We start from the raw sequence: 14135 nt of genomic DNA, 5'->3' as shown, positions 1-14135 counted from the left end.
TGCAGTGGAGCGTTCATTTCGCTCCACAAGGAATTTCTATATATATGCTTAGACGACCACACGCAGCACGCGCGGTGACCATCACCGCAAAACATTGTTAAAGAACGAAAGTATTAACAAAAGCAGTGATATTTTGGCCAAAAAGCGAGCTCCGAACATCTCCGGCCATACTAGGTTACCAAAGTTCGGAGAGGCAAAAAAAAAAAAAAAAAAAAAAGCTGCGATACTGACAGCTCGGAAATTGAAAACCTAGGGCCTTCGTATCAATATACGAAAACAGGAAGTTCAGCTAAAGGGCAAAGAATTTTTTCCATTTACGAACTTCAGCTCAAAACAAAAAAAAAAATATTCAGCTAATATAAAGCCACTAATAGAAAGCTTGCTCAGCTCGAGGAAATTTAAGTTCTATATCGAAAAGGTCTTGAAAACGACGTACCCGATTTCCTTCGTTCTGGTACCTGAATAGGCTGCTGTTTCCGAAGCAATGATTGTACAGAAAATGGATCTAACTTGCTTTGATGCAGTTTTTTTATGCATTTCATTCTTTTTTTTTTCATTTTCATTCTTAGGAATCGCCCCTAACGACAGATTGCATTTCCATTTCAATATTTAAATCAACGAGAAAATCCAGCACCCACCGAGAGAGTACACTGGCTATGGCGTGGGTTCGATCCCAGGTCGCAGCAGCCATATTTAGAGGAAGATTAAATGCAATAAAAGCTCCTGTACTTCAATTTCAGTGCACGTTAAAGATCTACAGGTGGTCAAAATTAACCAGGATACCTCCCCTACAGTGTCTCTCACAGTAATAATGTTGCTTTTGGAAGTTAAACATCAATCAATCAATCAATCAATTAATCAATCAATCAATCAATCAATCAATCAATCAATCAATCAATCAATCAATCAATCAATCAATCAATCAATCAATCAATCAACCGAAATTCGTCCTGGGTGGAGTTGCGCAGTTCAAAAACTGTAACAGTCGCGGATACCTCGCCCGTCTGTGTTGTGAGCAGAAGTCCACTCTGACTTACATTAGTTTGATTTTAACGTTGCGAACGATGCTGCACACAATAAATTAATAAACATCTTCAACAACGTCGTTTTTTTTTTTTGCGCTGTCGCAGGCACGGTGAGACACGAAGTTCGCAGAAAAGTAGCAGTATAACGAAGTAGTACAATCATGAAGCTGCACCAGCTATGACTTTCTCAGCCTCTGCTTAGTTTTATATCGCGAACAAATCCCTCACCTAAAATCAGGACGGAGCGCTAAAATGAGCGAGTACCCCGGCACATAATATTTATGCGTTAATTATATGCTTGCACCATTGGAATAATTAAAACGTAGACAGCAAGAACGGGAAGGTAGGTGGAGAAGGAGGGAGGTCAGGAAACGCGAATTCCTGAAATCGAGCGCACGGAACAAAAGAAAGCAGAGTACTCAGTTTTCATTGATGAATGACGCCCACGGCATCCTGTGCAACGGGCCGTCCTTTGAAATAATTTTTTCGCCCTCATTTTATACGTCTCGGGCCAACGTACTTAGGGAACGGAGCGAGATAAATTGACTTTAAGAGTACGGTAAAGAAGAAAGAATAAATTGGGATGGTATACCACTGGTTCATCGCACTATCTGCGCAAGGTTTCATCAAAAATGAGTACGGTCTTGAATTTCACCTCAGACGTTTAGCCCCTCCCCATACGTCACAATTTTCACGGCGTTGCACATTTCGGCACTTTTTTTTTTTCGCTGGCAAGTTCACAAAAGCAGGACTGTTGAGTATTCGTTTATTTTTTTATGCACTGCAATTATACTTTTGTCAATACAAGTAAGTTAGCTGCACTCTATGACATGTCAGAATCAATGACGTCGTGGGTAGCTCATACGCAACTGTAGAGGTGACGGAGTCAGTTCCTTTGTGTGCTTTTTTTCTTTCTGGAACTTGAAATCCTAGAGGTGTCATCAACCAAACCAGAAAAATTACAATACGCCGACAACTGCATCGTGATGACCACATGGCGCAGACTGAAAATAAGGCACTGCATTGATGGAAAGAAGCATGTTGTTATCCCGTAATCCGTAAACTACATGATGTATCGTGGAACGGCGCAGCGAGCTGTGTTAAATGACACGACGGTGATCGACACAGTACCATAAACCAGCGTCATGAAAACTAATCAGACGTGGGCACCTTATTCACCACTAAGAACCTGCTCTTCTTAATAAACAAAAATTGTTCATTGCTCCATAAATTATTTTGTATGCATATACATCCTCTTCCCTTTACGATCGAGAAAAACTTTCAAACGCCACAGAAGTCGCACGCTTGTCGCGACCTTTCCATGTGATCTGACACATATTCTTTCAGATACCATCATGGCGCATTGTTTAGCGTTTATTCTTTCTTTATTGAGGAATAGGAACTTGTCCTACTGCTTTTTACGCTTTCCATAAAAAATTTATCACATCAGTCGTGGGCCAATAGTGAACAATTCATTTTATCACGTAACTGTTGGCGCATGAGTAAATAATATACGCTTTAGAGCGTACCTTTTGCTGAAATTAAAGCATATTCGCGGAGTAACCGTCAATAGGGGTGAATTCTTTTTAGTATTGAAAACAATCCCTTTCTCTCCTCGATTTATCTGAAAGCAGTCGAATAACAGTTTATTTAAGCTAAACGAATTTAGTCATTGCCCTATAAGAAGGTAATTGTGAGAAGACAGAGGAAACGCTCAAAGCTGGGAAGACAGAGATTAGACAGACCCCAGGGCACCGCCAATAATTCCCACGTTAGCTTAACATCCATAGCGACGGCTCCCGTAGTCAATAACCGCCAGGCAATGTTCTAGTGATCTCTGCGTAAGTTTCAGGCCCGCGTGTCACGTGACATGAGTCATCGGGGAAGGCCGACAGCGCGTGCATTCAATGTGGGTCACCAGAGAAGCTTGCGGTGCAAGCAATAACTTCCGAAGGCTGCCTGCTGCGCCGTAAATAACGTCACATCAGGTCACAGAAAGGCCCGGAAGTTGGTGTAAGCCTGCAGGGGAAAGAGGAAGAAGAAAAAAAATACAGAGGTTCGTCGACTCTACCCCGCCCATTCTTTGCACAATTGCTGGTATTGATTAGGCAGAAAAGAGAGGAGCTATTCCCAGCGCTGATTACATCCTAAATCTTTTGTCGTTCGATTGACCTGTGCGACCGCCTTTGTGTGGACCGATTAGTTCCAAGAGTACGGGTTAGTCTAGTTTCTTTTTTTTTTTCTTGTCTACTCCTTTTCCACTGCGCTCTCCGTTTTGTCTTTCTTTTTTTCGAGTACAATGGCAAACATGATGCTCTGCTCATGTGTGACCATGGCTTATACCCCTGACACACGGGCACTCTAAAGTCCTTTAGGTAAGGGGACATCTACCGGAAAGGCGTTCAAGTGCAGTGACACACGACAAAGGTGTATCTCCTTTACGGCAAAGTTCCTCTTCGGGAAAGGAGATCGCGCAACTACTTTTCGAGCGGAAAACGAGTTACTCTCGCACACAGCGGGCACAACTCGTCAAAAGAAGGAAACCTGCCACACAACTACAGTGCCCATAGGTATTTTTTTTACCTTGCGAAAATGTTTTAATTGTTAGCGGTAATACAATTTCTCGAATAGTGAAGATTTCCTCTAGCTATACTCTCAAACGCTCGCATAACGTCGTTAGTGCCGCCATGTTAAATTCCGGCAGTGTCGTCGTCGTTTGCTGCGTGCATGTGGTGTGTTCACGTCGCGAGATGGAGACTGCACAATCAGCGCCCGCAGGAAATACCCAGAAGAAACCACAGTTGTTGGAATAATATATTGAATAAAACGCGTTACGCCTGCGCGCACAAAGGAAGGGACGACAAAGACGTGAAAAAGGACGACAGAAACGTGGGCATCACCAGAATAAACAGCACGCACAGCAAAACAACGGCTACACATAGTTGTTGAACCAAGTTAAATGGCTGGTAACAACGCAAAAACGCGAATAAAATAAACGACTATAAGCGTTATTAGCCATCAACAATGAAAAAAATATATTTTTAGGTTCTACAGTAGCTAAGTGTAATTAAATACGCAGCTTTTTAAGAATGTTTTCTCTCTTGTGGCTTTAACAGCCAGCGCTATTTTTCTTGCGGCGTTCATCTGAGGAACTACCTAAAGAAGTTCAGTGCGGTGCCGTGTGTCATCGGCGCAACTCCTTTCTGCAAAGGGTCCTTCACAGTAGCAAAAGGGGTTTACTGGAAACGACTTTAGTTTTGCCCGTGTGTCAGGGGTATTACTTTGTATTATAAATTTCAAAATACTGCGTCCTTTCTCTGATGTGCACCAATGAGACATCTCTTTGAGCGAGCGAGCTAACAAACAAACAAACAAACAAACAAACAAACAAACAAACAAACAAACAAACAAACAAAGAAACATTCATTCATTCATTCATTCATTCATTCATTCATTCATTCTTTGGCTGGTTGGTTGGTTGGTTGGTTGGTTGGTTGGTTCGTTCGTTCGTTCGTTCGTTCGTTCGTTCGTTCGTTCGTTCGTTCGTTCGTTCGTCCGTCCGTTCGTTCGTTCGTTCGTTCGTTCGTTCGTTCGTTCGTTCGTTCGTTCGTTCGTTCGTTCGTTCGTTCGTTCGTTCGTTCGTTCGTTCGTTTTTCTCTACCGCCACTACACAGAGGCGAGTTTTAACGTGCACCTAAACCTAAGTAAATTAATGCGAAAACACCCGTGTACTTAGATTTAGGTGCACGTTGAAGAACCCTAGGTGGACCAAATTATGCCGCAGTTCCCCCAATACGGCAAGCCTTACATTTAAATCGTGGTTGTGGTACGTAAAACCCCGTAAATTTTTTTCGAAACATCGCCAGGAAACAAGCAGTCTCCACATCAAAACTGACCCACGCTGCCATTCAGGGAAAAGGTCGCGCAGCAATGTTGCACGGTGATTCCGGCAGTCAAACGCTTCCTCTCCTACCCTGCGAAAAACCAGAGGAATGTCTCGCACGACACTGCACGTAACTTCCTTCAGGAAGTTTGTAGAGAGGCGGACCAGGCCCAGAATAGAATAGAACACATAGTAAGAAGGAGAGAGAGAAAGAAAGAGAGAAAGACACAGACGGAAAGAAGGAAGCGTGTAGTGGATTCGTGGGGAGTGGGAAGGGGGCTGCAACCATAAGAATCGATGGCTGGCCTTCTGTGGTTCACCTGGCGCCGGGCCGGCGCCAGCCGCATCGACGCGTCGCTGCGGCGGAGGCACTGTCGCCGGGGGCCGCTGTGGGCCGCTCTGTCAGGGGCGTGGTCTTGCGCGGCGCGGCGCGTGGGACGGGACGGGCCGCACTCTGTCGACACGACTGCGACGGGACGCGCGCCGTACGCGGGACGCTTTCATTTCCTTTAATTTTATTTGTTTATTTTCTCTCGCTGGGCCGTTTCCTTGCGCTGTCGATGTCTCGCCGCTCGTCACAGCGGGGTCATCCCGCGTGCGACGATTTATTGATTCATGAGAAGGGCAGACAAACCCGGCTCGACGACGACGGGAGAAGGCATGAAAGAGAGAGAGGAGGGAAGGGAGGATGAAAGCCGTTGCTGACTCAGTTGAAGGCCGCGCTGCGAACTGCGGAAAACTATCGAGTGATTGCTTAGAAGAAAAGGGCGAGAAGCAAGTGTCTTAAAAGCTTTAAGCGCGCGCGCGTGCAGGGGTTAAGCGTGTGTATAGGAAAAATCTTGCTCGGTTTTAGCCTCCTTTCGGTAGGATGGGCTCCCGACATCCTATACAACTTCAAAGAGCGCATTTCTAACAGTTGATGGAGTGCCGACGGGGATTTTGCGAGTGTACTTTGGTTAAGAGTAGCTTCCGTGGGCAAGAGGTCTTAGTTGAAAACGTCTTTTAACCGATAAACCGGTAGAGTTAAATTGAGCTGTTAAAGTGTTCTTCCGTGCTCCCTTATTTATTTCTTTGTCTACAGATCAAAGACATTCTAGCTTTGTTGCCATAGTCCAAACTTATTCAGAGCGTTGACGGAAATACTGAGACGGTCTGAAGAGCGAAACGTCCTTTTTTTTTTTTGCTATCTAGCCGCTTTGATATGGTAATGCGCTATCGCAGGCAGATCACCGTTCTCTGTCTCTAAGCATTTCTCAATCTCCGACGAAACTTATAACTCACAGACTTTGACGCTGCCAGATCAAAAACCTGTAGAAATGATTTCTCTTTTTTTTTTTTTTTTTGCAATCGGCATGTGACAATAAGGCGCTTGTCTCGACAGTACGAAAACAGAGCGACGTTACGGGCTTCTTGTTTCGGAGCGCAAACAAGCATTATTCACAGATACTATAGATAACCGCAGTTCAGCGCTCACACCAAGGGCTCTGGCATGACACTCATACTTTCAAAGATCTTAAGCAGACCAAGTCACTAAAGTTTAGAGTTTCTGTACACATATAGCGAATCGGTAGGAATACGTGCTAGCTATACGGGAAAAGAAAGTGTTTACGTGATACTTTGAGCGAATCCGAGAAATTACTGTGTCGATTTAGTTATTAACAGCAGAATACAAATGCTGACAGGCAACGTCGGCCACACTCCCATGCTTCGTACTTGAGAGAAAAAAACAAAACATTTGCGAAACTCTTAACGACCAATTATTAACAGAGAAGAATGCATAATATATTTTCTTGTATTTATTATACAAGGAGTATAAAACGACCAATAGTATCGAAAATGACAGAGAGAAAGAAATAGACAAGAACGCCACACTCAAATGAACCCAAATGAGCGTATCACCACAACTGCAGGAGACGAGGTAATACACGTCGCGTGATGGGCAAACAGTGTTTCAGTAATACACTATCCAACAACAAATTTCCTGCAGTAACGCGCGTAAACTTTAACTTTTAATGTCCACTACCAGGAACTGTACATATGGAGTATGGTATGAGACAGTTAATGGTTCCACTGGTCGTCTGCACAAAATGCGGATGGTATCCTGCGCTAAATTTTTCTATAATGTTTTGTTTTGCTTCGAAGCTCTAAGGCTCTCCATGTTCCACTTCCGTCTGAAACTAAAGAAGAGAGAATATCACCCGAATAACAGCTCCTCTTCTTCCCAATTCATCTCTAAATCCCACCCGGAAAGACACATGCGCGACCAAATCAGTTTTTCTTTTTTTGCACGGACAGCTCGGAGAAAAATGCGCATCGCTACAAATGAAAGCAACTCGAGCGGAAACCCTTGCATCGGCCGCGTCTAACTAAGCAAGCAATCTCCAGAGGGCGCGCCGGTTACGTGCCGTGGCGCCAACTGGTGGACACCAGGCTAACTCTCTTGAAAGCGGACCTCCTGCTTTCATTTCTCTTTTCTTCTCCCAATCTTTGCGTGCATCAGTCCCATCAATGCGCAAGGAAAGAGAAAGAAAGAGAAAGGGGGAGACAGAGAGAAGCGTAGCTAGCTAGACCAAGAGGAAGAGCGAGAAACGCCGTATCCTTATTTTCCTTCTGGCAACGTCCCGTTTTCTGTTTCCATCGTCGTTCTCCGGAGTGAGGTCGCCCCTTCACTGTGTCGCTTTCGGTCAATAGCGTCCGTGACGCTCCACTGAATAGGGAGTATCGGCCAAATGTTTTCGTTTGCGCTTCAGTCGCTCACGCAACGACAAGAATGGACAGCCGCGGTCGACGCGAGATCGCCCTCCCTTCACAGAAAAAAATATAATAAAGACCAGAAAGGATAGCACCATTTTGTTCGTGTTTTTACATATATATATTTGCAGATAACTGGAGCGCGAATGTCTCGGAGGAAACGGAGCCGGAGTTTTGTTCGCCGCGAGATGTTATCCTCCGAGCATTTAGTTGATGTCGTTTGTTACGGGTCTGCGACGCTCCTGCCTTTCACAAAAGCGTTACGATACTTAAAGCAACAGACGCTGCAAGAGTTGGTAGCAAAGAGCCTTCTGGTGAAGCAACGTTCATACTTGATGTTCTTTAGAATAGATTAACATGTCAAGCATAAACAGCTGAATCTAGGTTACTAGCACTTCTTGCACATCGTTCCGTTCAGTCACCCATCAACCCTCTACACTTAATTGAAATTTGTACCGGACTGTTGCGACAAGTCTTGCAATCATAAAAAAAGAAACAAATACGTTTGCTGCTACCTGACAGCCGTGTTCTTGCATGCCGGCGTAATTATTTTTGGGCTGTCAAATTGTATGGATAACAGTAAGAGTCGATTCAGTTTAACTAGTTGTCGTGTTCTGTGCTCGAATGTTTTTTTAGATTAGAACTTCTTGAAACAAATGTGTACTAAAGTCATGCGTTCATCACTAGAAGTCTGGGAAAGTAATTCGGCATTGTTATCACGAGTACTCGTAAACGTGCTCACTTGGGCCTACAACCGATTTTTGCCCCTGTAAAGCGTGCATCTTCTTTAAGTGGGTAATTAAGCGGCGAAGCCTTCGCTAAAAACTGATAACAGTGCGCGATGTTATAGAGGTTATCCGTGGGCTATAAGCGATATCGTGCCTGAGACTTCCGAATAAATTTGAGTTCCAGCGGTCTAGTAACATGCCACTTAAATATAAATAAACCAGATTTTTTTATTTTCGTTGGCGGATTGTTGTCGTAACGGTCAGTATTCGATAACACTATCGCGCTCAGCAGCCCAACGCCCCCAGCGACTGAGTCATCCCAGTACACCAGCTTTTAGTAGTAACACGATGCGCTTTAGGCTCACATTTGCCAGCGCACATGACATTGAATATATTATGAACAAACTTTGTAGATTGTTGACCTTGCTACAAACGTGTCAGTGTATATTGCCATTATTTTTTTCATTTACGGTACTGTTTTCTGGTTCGGGATACTGGCACTAGGGCATCGCTGAGTAATTCAGAAATCTTGCAAAGGAACGTCTTGTCTATATTTTCTGGTTTACTGTTACTGAAACGTAATATATTAAAGAATTACGACTCCCTATATATAGTAGCCTTGAACAGATTCTAGCTGTGAAATTATACGAAAGGCCATGCACATACGAAGTTCAGCTACTTTAAAATCGCATTCTACCTTTTCATTCAACAAGACACACTGAGAATGAGAATGATACGTTCGGCGACCATGTACGAATTACGGTTTCCAGGTGTAGAAATATTCCCTGCCCAGCGTACTCAACAAGCTTAAACTGGAAGGCAACTATATCAAAAAACGCTACATTGAAGAAAAGTATGCAGATACAATGCAAAGCGAAAAAAAACAACAATCGCTTCAACAAAACTTGTTTCTGAACTAGTTGGTTCATGGCTTAAAAATGAAGGTTACGGCGCTAAGCAGGCGAGGACGAAGTGAGACACAAACGACATATACGGGCGCCATTAAGATGCGCTTTAAGGTGTGCTGAGTGTGCGATCCAGTGACCTTCAAGTCATTCTTTCAGAGAAAAATGTTTGTTTGAAATGGACACCTGCAAGCGTTGTAGTTTATTTTTTCTTTGTTTATGTTGCCTGAAAAAAGATTGCTTGTGAACTCCTACGTAGACACACTGTTTTTTGCAACATTCGTACTTTTGAGGAGGGTTGGGCCAAGTCAAGCTGCCGTAATGCAGCTTTGTCTTACTATAATTGCCACTCATGTACAATGTTTCCACGTACCCGTGTGGTTAAAATTAAATTGAAACCCGATCGTGAAATTCCGTCAGTGGAGGCACGAATGTACCTTGGTGCTCGCTGCATCGCAAGGCTGAGAATCCGTTCAAACATCGCGCCACATTTGGTTCTTCTTTAAAGGAACGATGTGAGCGATTACGCAATTTAAGTAAACGTGATAGATTAGAGACGTAATGTGTTCTTACTATACGTGGACATAAGATCATAACGACGGTGCTCTCACAGCGTTATGTGCGTCCCATCATTCTAACCTTGTGCCGACGTTTACTATATAGGTGCACGAAATGTCGCATTATGCTCAACCAACTCGCCCAACTAGTCAAGTGACAGGTTAAATCTTGAGACTATCCGGAACATCTCTGAGAACAGAGCTTTATAATGTAAAAAAAAAAGAAGCAACAACAACAAAAAAAAAACTGCGTAGACGTAGCACAGTACTCGCGCTTCGACTGCGAAAGCACTGTACAAACTCCCATGATAGGCAACGTTCAACTTATTATTAGTAAGTTAAGGAACTGTAGTCAAGCTCTGATAACAAAGATTAAGTGTTCCTTGCTCTTCCGCTGCCGTGGTTCATTAGGAATGAAACCAAGTGCGAGCTTGCGACAACCACTGCCGTTCAGTTGAGTCCAAAGCGTCGTCTGACCGCGCAGCTGCCAGGACATGCGTGAGCCACCTGGAGCAGGAGACGGTCACCGACAGCACTGGCGTGCGCAACGGCACCTGGAAGCGCTACTACTACCACTGCCCGGGCATCTACTTTCCGGAGGACTACACCGAATGCTGCGGTCCGGAGGCCTCCAAGTGTTGCCCGCCCGACAAGTGGTTCTATGAGATCGACAACACGTGAGTGGCGCGTGATATTCCAGTGTTTCAGTGAATACATCAATTAATTCCGTGTGTGTGTGTGTGTGTGTGTGTGTGTGTGTGTGTGTGTGTGTGTGTGTGTGTGTGTGTGTGTGTGTGTGTGTGTGTGTGTGTGTGTGTGTGTGTGTGTGTGTGTGTGTGTGTGTGTGTGTGTGTGTGTGTGTGTGTGTGTGTGTGTGTGTGTGTGTGTGTGTGTGTGTGTGTGTGTGTGTGTGTGTGTGTGTGTGTGTGTGTGTGTGTGTGTGTGTGTGTGTGTGTGTGTGTGTGTGTGTGTGTGTGTGTGTGTGTGTGTGTGTGTGTGTGTGTGTGTGTGTGTGTGTGTGTGTGTGTGTGTGTGTGTGTGTGTGTGTGTGTGTGTGTGTGTGTGTGTGTGTGTGTGTGTGTGTGTGTGTGTGTGTGTGTGTGTGTGTGTGTGTGTGTGTGTGTGTGTGTGTGTGTGTGTGTGTGTGTGTGTGTGTGTGTGTGTGTGTGTGTGTGTGTGTGTGTGTGTGTGTGTGTGTGTGTGTGTGTGTGTGTGTGTGTGTGTGTGTGTGTGTGTGTGTGTGTGTGTGTGTGTGTGTGTGTGTGTGTGTGTGTGTGTGTGTGTGTGTGTGTGTGTGTGTGTGTGTGTGTGTGTGTGTGTGTGTGTGTGTGTGTGTGTGTGTGTGTGTGTGTGTGTGTGTGTGTGTGTGTGTGTGTGTGTGTGTGTGTGTGTGTGTGTGTGTGTGTGTGTGTGTGTGTGTGTGTGTGTGTGTGTGTGTGTGTGTGTGTGTGTGTGTGTGTGTGTGTGTGTGTGTGTGTGTGTGTGTGTGTGTGTGTGTGTGTGTGTGTGTGTGTGTGTGTGTGTGTGTGTGTGTGTGTGTGTGTGTGTGTGTGTGTGTGTGTGTGTGTGTGTGTGTGTGTGTGTGTGTGTGTGTGTGTGTGTGTGTGTGTGTGTGTGTGTGTGTGTGTGTGTGTGTGTGTGTGTGTGTGTGTGTGTGTGTGTGTGTGTGTGTGTGTGTGTGTGTGTGTGTGTGTGTGTGTGTGTGTGTGTGTGTGTGTGTGTGTGTGTGTGTGTGTGTGTGTGTGTGTGTGTGTGTGTGTGTGTGTGTGTGTGTGTGTGTGTGTGTGTGTGTGTGTGTGTGTGTGTGTGTGTGTGTGTGTGTGTGTGTGTGTGTGTGTGTGTGTGTGTGTGTGTGTGTGTGTGTGTGTGTGTGTGTGTGTGTGTGTGTGTGTGTGTGTGTGTGTGTGTGTGTGTGTGTGTGTGTGTGTGTGTTCAACAGCCTGACTTTCAGCACGCTTGTATTCTCGTTTCAGCTTGGCGACGGCCATCGCAGTGTCGGTGACACTCACCTGCTTCGCGCTCACCATACTGGTGATCGTCTGCTGCTTCTGGTCGCGGTGCCCGCTATACAATGCGTGCAGATCTCGCTACAACCACGATATTCCTAATCGTAAGTTCGAAAGTATCACTAATAATATTGCCACGTAATATATTTGCCTGTTGTATGGGACCCCCTTAACTGAGTTGTCGTGTTTTGTTTTCACGCCGGGCAGGAGCACTTCCTTTTCAGTGTTTACAGCTTGCTGCGCGCATTCGAACATTCGCTACATCGAATGCACATTCCGGAATGTCTACATACGCGACCATGCAAAGCTCGGCGATCAGTGCATGAATGTTCGCTTGAGAACAGCTTGTACAGCTATAATTTCAGATAAGCAGCTGGTTTTAAAAGCGCACGTAGCCTGAAAAAAATGCAGCAGGTCGGCTATTCGCGCAAAGTCCGTCTCAAAGGTCCCAGTTTTCATTGCTAAGCAAGGCTAGCGTTCGCAAAAGTATCCGTAATCTTTGACACTGGCAAATCGTGATAGCAAATATTTTTTTGCCACGGCAGCCGGCCAATAACACTTCTTAGGAACCCAAAGCTTTGTTGATTCGGCTCCGGATTTAGCTTTAGTCTTATAGACAATCTCGTTGTCTCTTGTTTTATTTATTAGGCTTCGCTTTGTTCGCCCACATTATTTTTTATATTACACGCGTACGCTTAAATATTTTACACTGCTCTAAATCTGACGCATTCATCTTCAATCTTCGCACTCATCGCAGACAAATCTGAGGATCTTGTCATGGAGACGGTGCCTGTGGATTCTCCGGCGAACAAGAAGAAATACGCGCCCTTGGCCTCGATGAACGGCAGCCCCATTTTGGATTCCCATTCCAAAGGTACGCCAATTCCTCGTCCTTAATTACTAATGCAGCGACACACGAAATCGTATCTGTTTATTCTGACACACTACAATCATGCGCCCAAGATCTTGGAAGGAGAGATTTGAGTGACATGTGCCAAAAAAGGAAATAATGAAGCAAGCATGAAAAGCTCATTACTAAGCCGCATGTAAACACGCGAACTTAATGCTACTAAATTTGGGCCTAGCTCGAATAATGGCAGCGAACGTTCGTAAACTAAGGTTCTAAGGAAATCCACAATTATTGTACGACTTTTGACACCGATAGCCACGCCAATTTACTCAGTAGATTGAGAGCTCATTGTAAGTCCTGACTTGGCCCCATGCCGTGTCGTCACGCCGGTGTACAGCAATAAGGGGTAAAAAAAATAAGGGGTACAGCAATAAGGGGTAAACTGCTTCGTCATAGGAAGTGGGTCGCTAATTACTCGTGGTTGAACGAGTTACAATGAGAAATGGTAGTAGCTTTTTCTACATTTTAAGTGATAGTACAAGTATTGCTGAAGGGACATCAGGCGATCATTGAACGCTCTGACATTAGACGAGCAACGGTACAGGCTCCCGTCTGGTGTAGCCCCTGATCTAAGCAGCAAATAGTGTCCCAAGAAGAACATGCGGATTGTGGTAATGGCTAGCCATCTTATTGCAGCATCATTTTAATGAACAATGGATGCGAGATGCAGAGTTCGCTTCGCTGATTTCAAGTTGAAATGAAGGGATGCAGTAAACACACGCGTCCGACTAAAGAACTCACGAAAAGGGGTATAGCTGCGAATGTTTTTGTACAAGGGATGCTACGTGAAATACTGTGAGTCTTACAGCGTGGAATAACTCAGTGGTTGTCACTGTCATCGCTTCGTAATGCGGTCCAGGGTATAGTTTTTATTTCGGCTCTTATTAAAGCTCAGTTGTGAAAGTTGCTTGCAGATTAAAGAAATATACAAAGAAAATTGAAATGGCAGTATAGCTACTTGATGTAGTAGCCACAAACTACACCTAAAGCGCCAACTTTTTTCCAGGTGCCACAGCAGTGTAGCCATCACCGTCGGAAATTGTTCACCTTGAGTAGCGTGATCTTTTGGTGCACATGTAAGTATCGCATCGATCGATATGAGAGGGAAGCCCCTATACTGATTTCAAGATGCCGCGGTGGAGTCTTCAGTGAGATATGTTGAATGAAAAATCTAGTTGTTACATTTAACTAGCATGTAAGGTTCCAATACACACGTCAGTATTAATTGGTATTGATCTCGACTCTGCGTACAAATCTATTGTGCATTCACAGTTTGTGTTTTCAAATGCTTTGCCAATTATAGTTATTGTGCTGATTTTTTGTGAACGTGATTTTTGGCAGTCTGGATCTGGAGATCAGGCGCGGCGAGA

At 44.6% G+C, this 14135-nt stretch overlaps 1 pseudogene; it reads left to right on the top strand.

The window, feature by feature from the left end:
- Nucleotides 1-14135, top strand: part of LOC126521970 (uncharacterized) — a 39480-nt pseudogene that overhangs the window by 17063 nt on the left and 8282 nt on the right.

The sequence above is a fragment of the Dermacentor andersoni genome, chromosome 6, assembly GCF_023375885.2.
Source record: "Dermacentor andersoni chromosome 6, qqDerAnde1_hic_scaffold, whole genome shotgun sequence".
Classification (NCBI taxonomy): domain Eukaryota; kingdom Metazoa; phylum Arthropoda; class Arachnida; order Ixodida; family Ixodidae; genus Dermacentor; species Dermacentor andersoni.
This window is presented reverse-complemented; position numbering and strand designations above follow the sequence as displayed.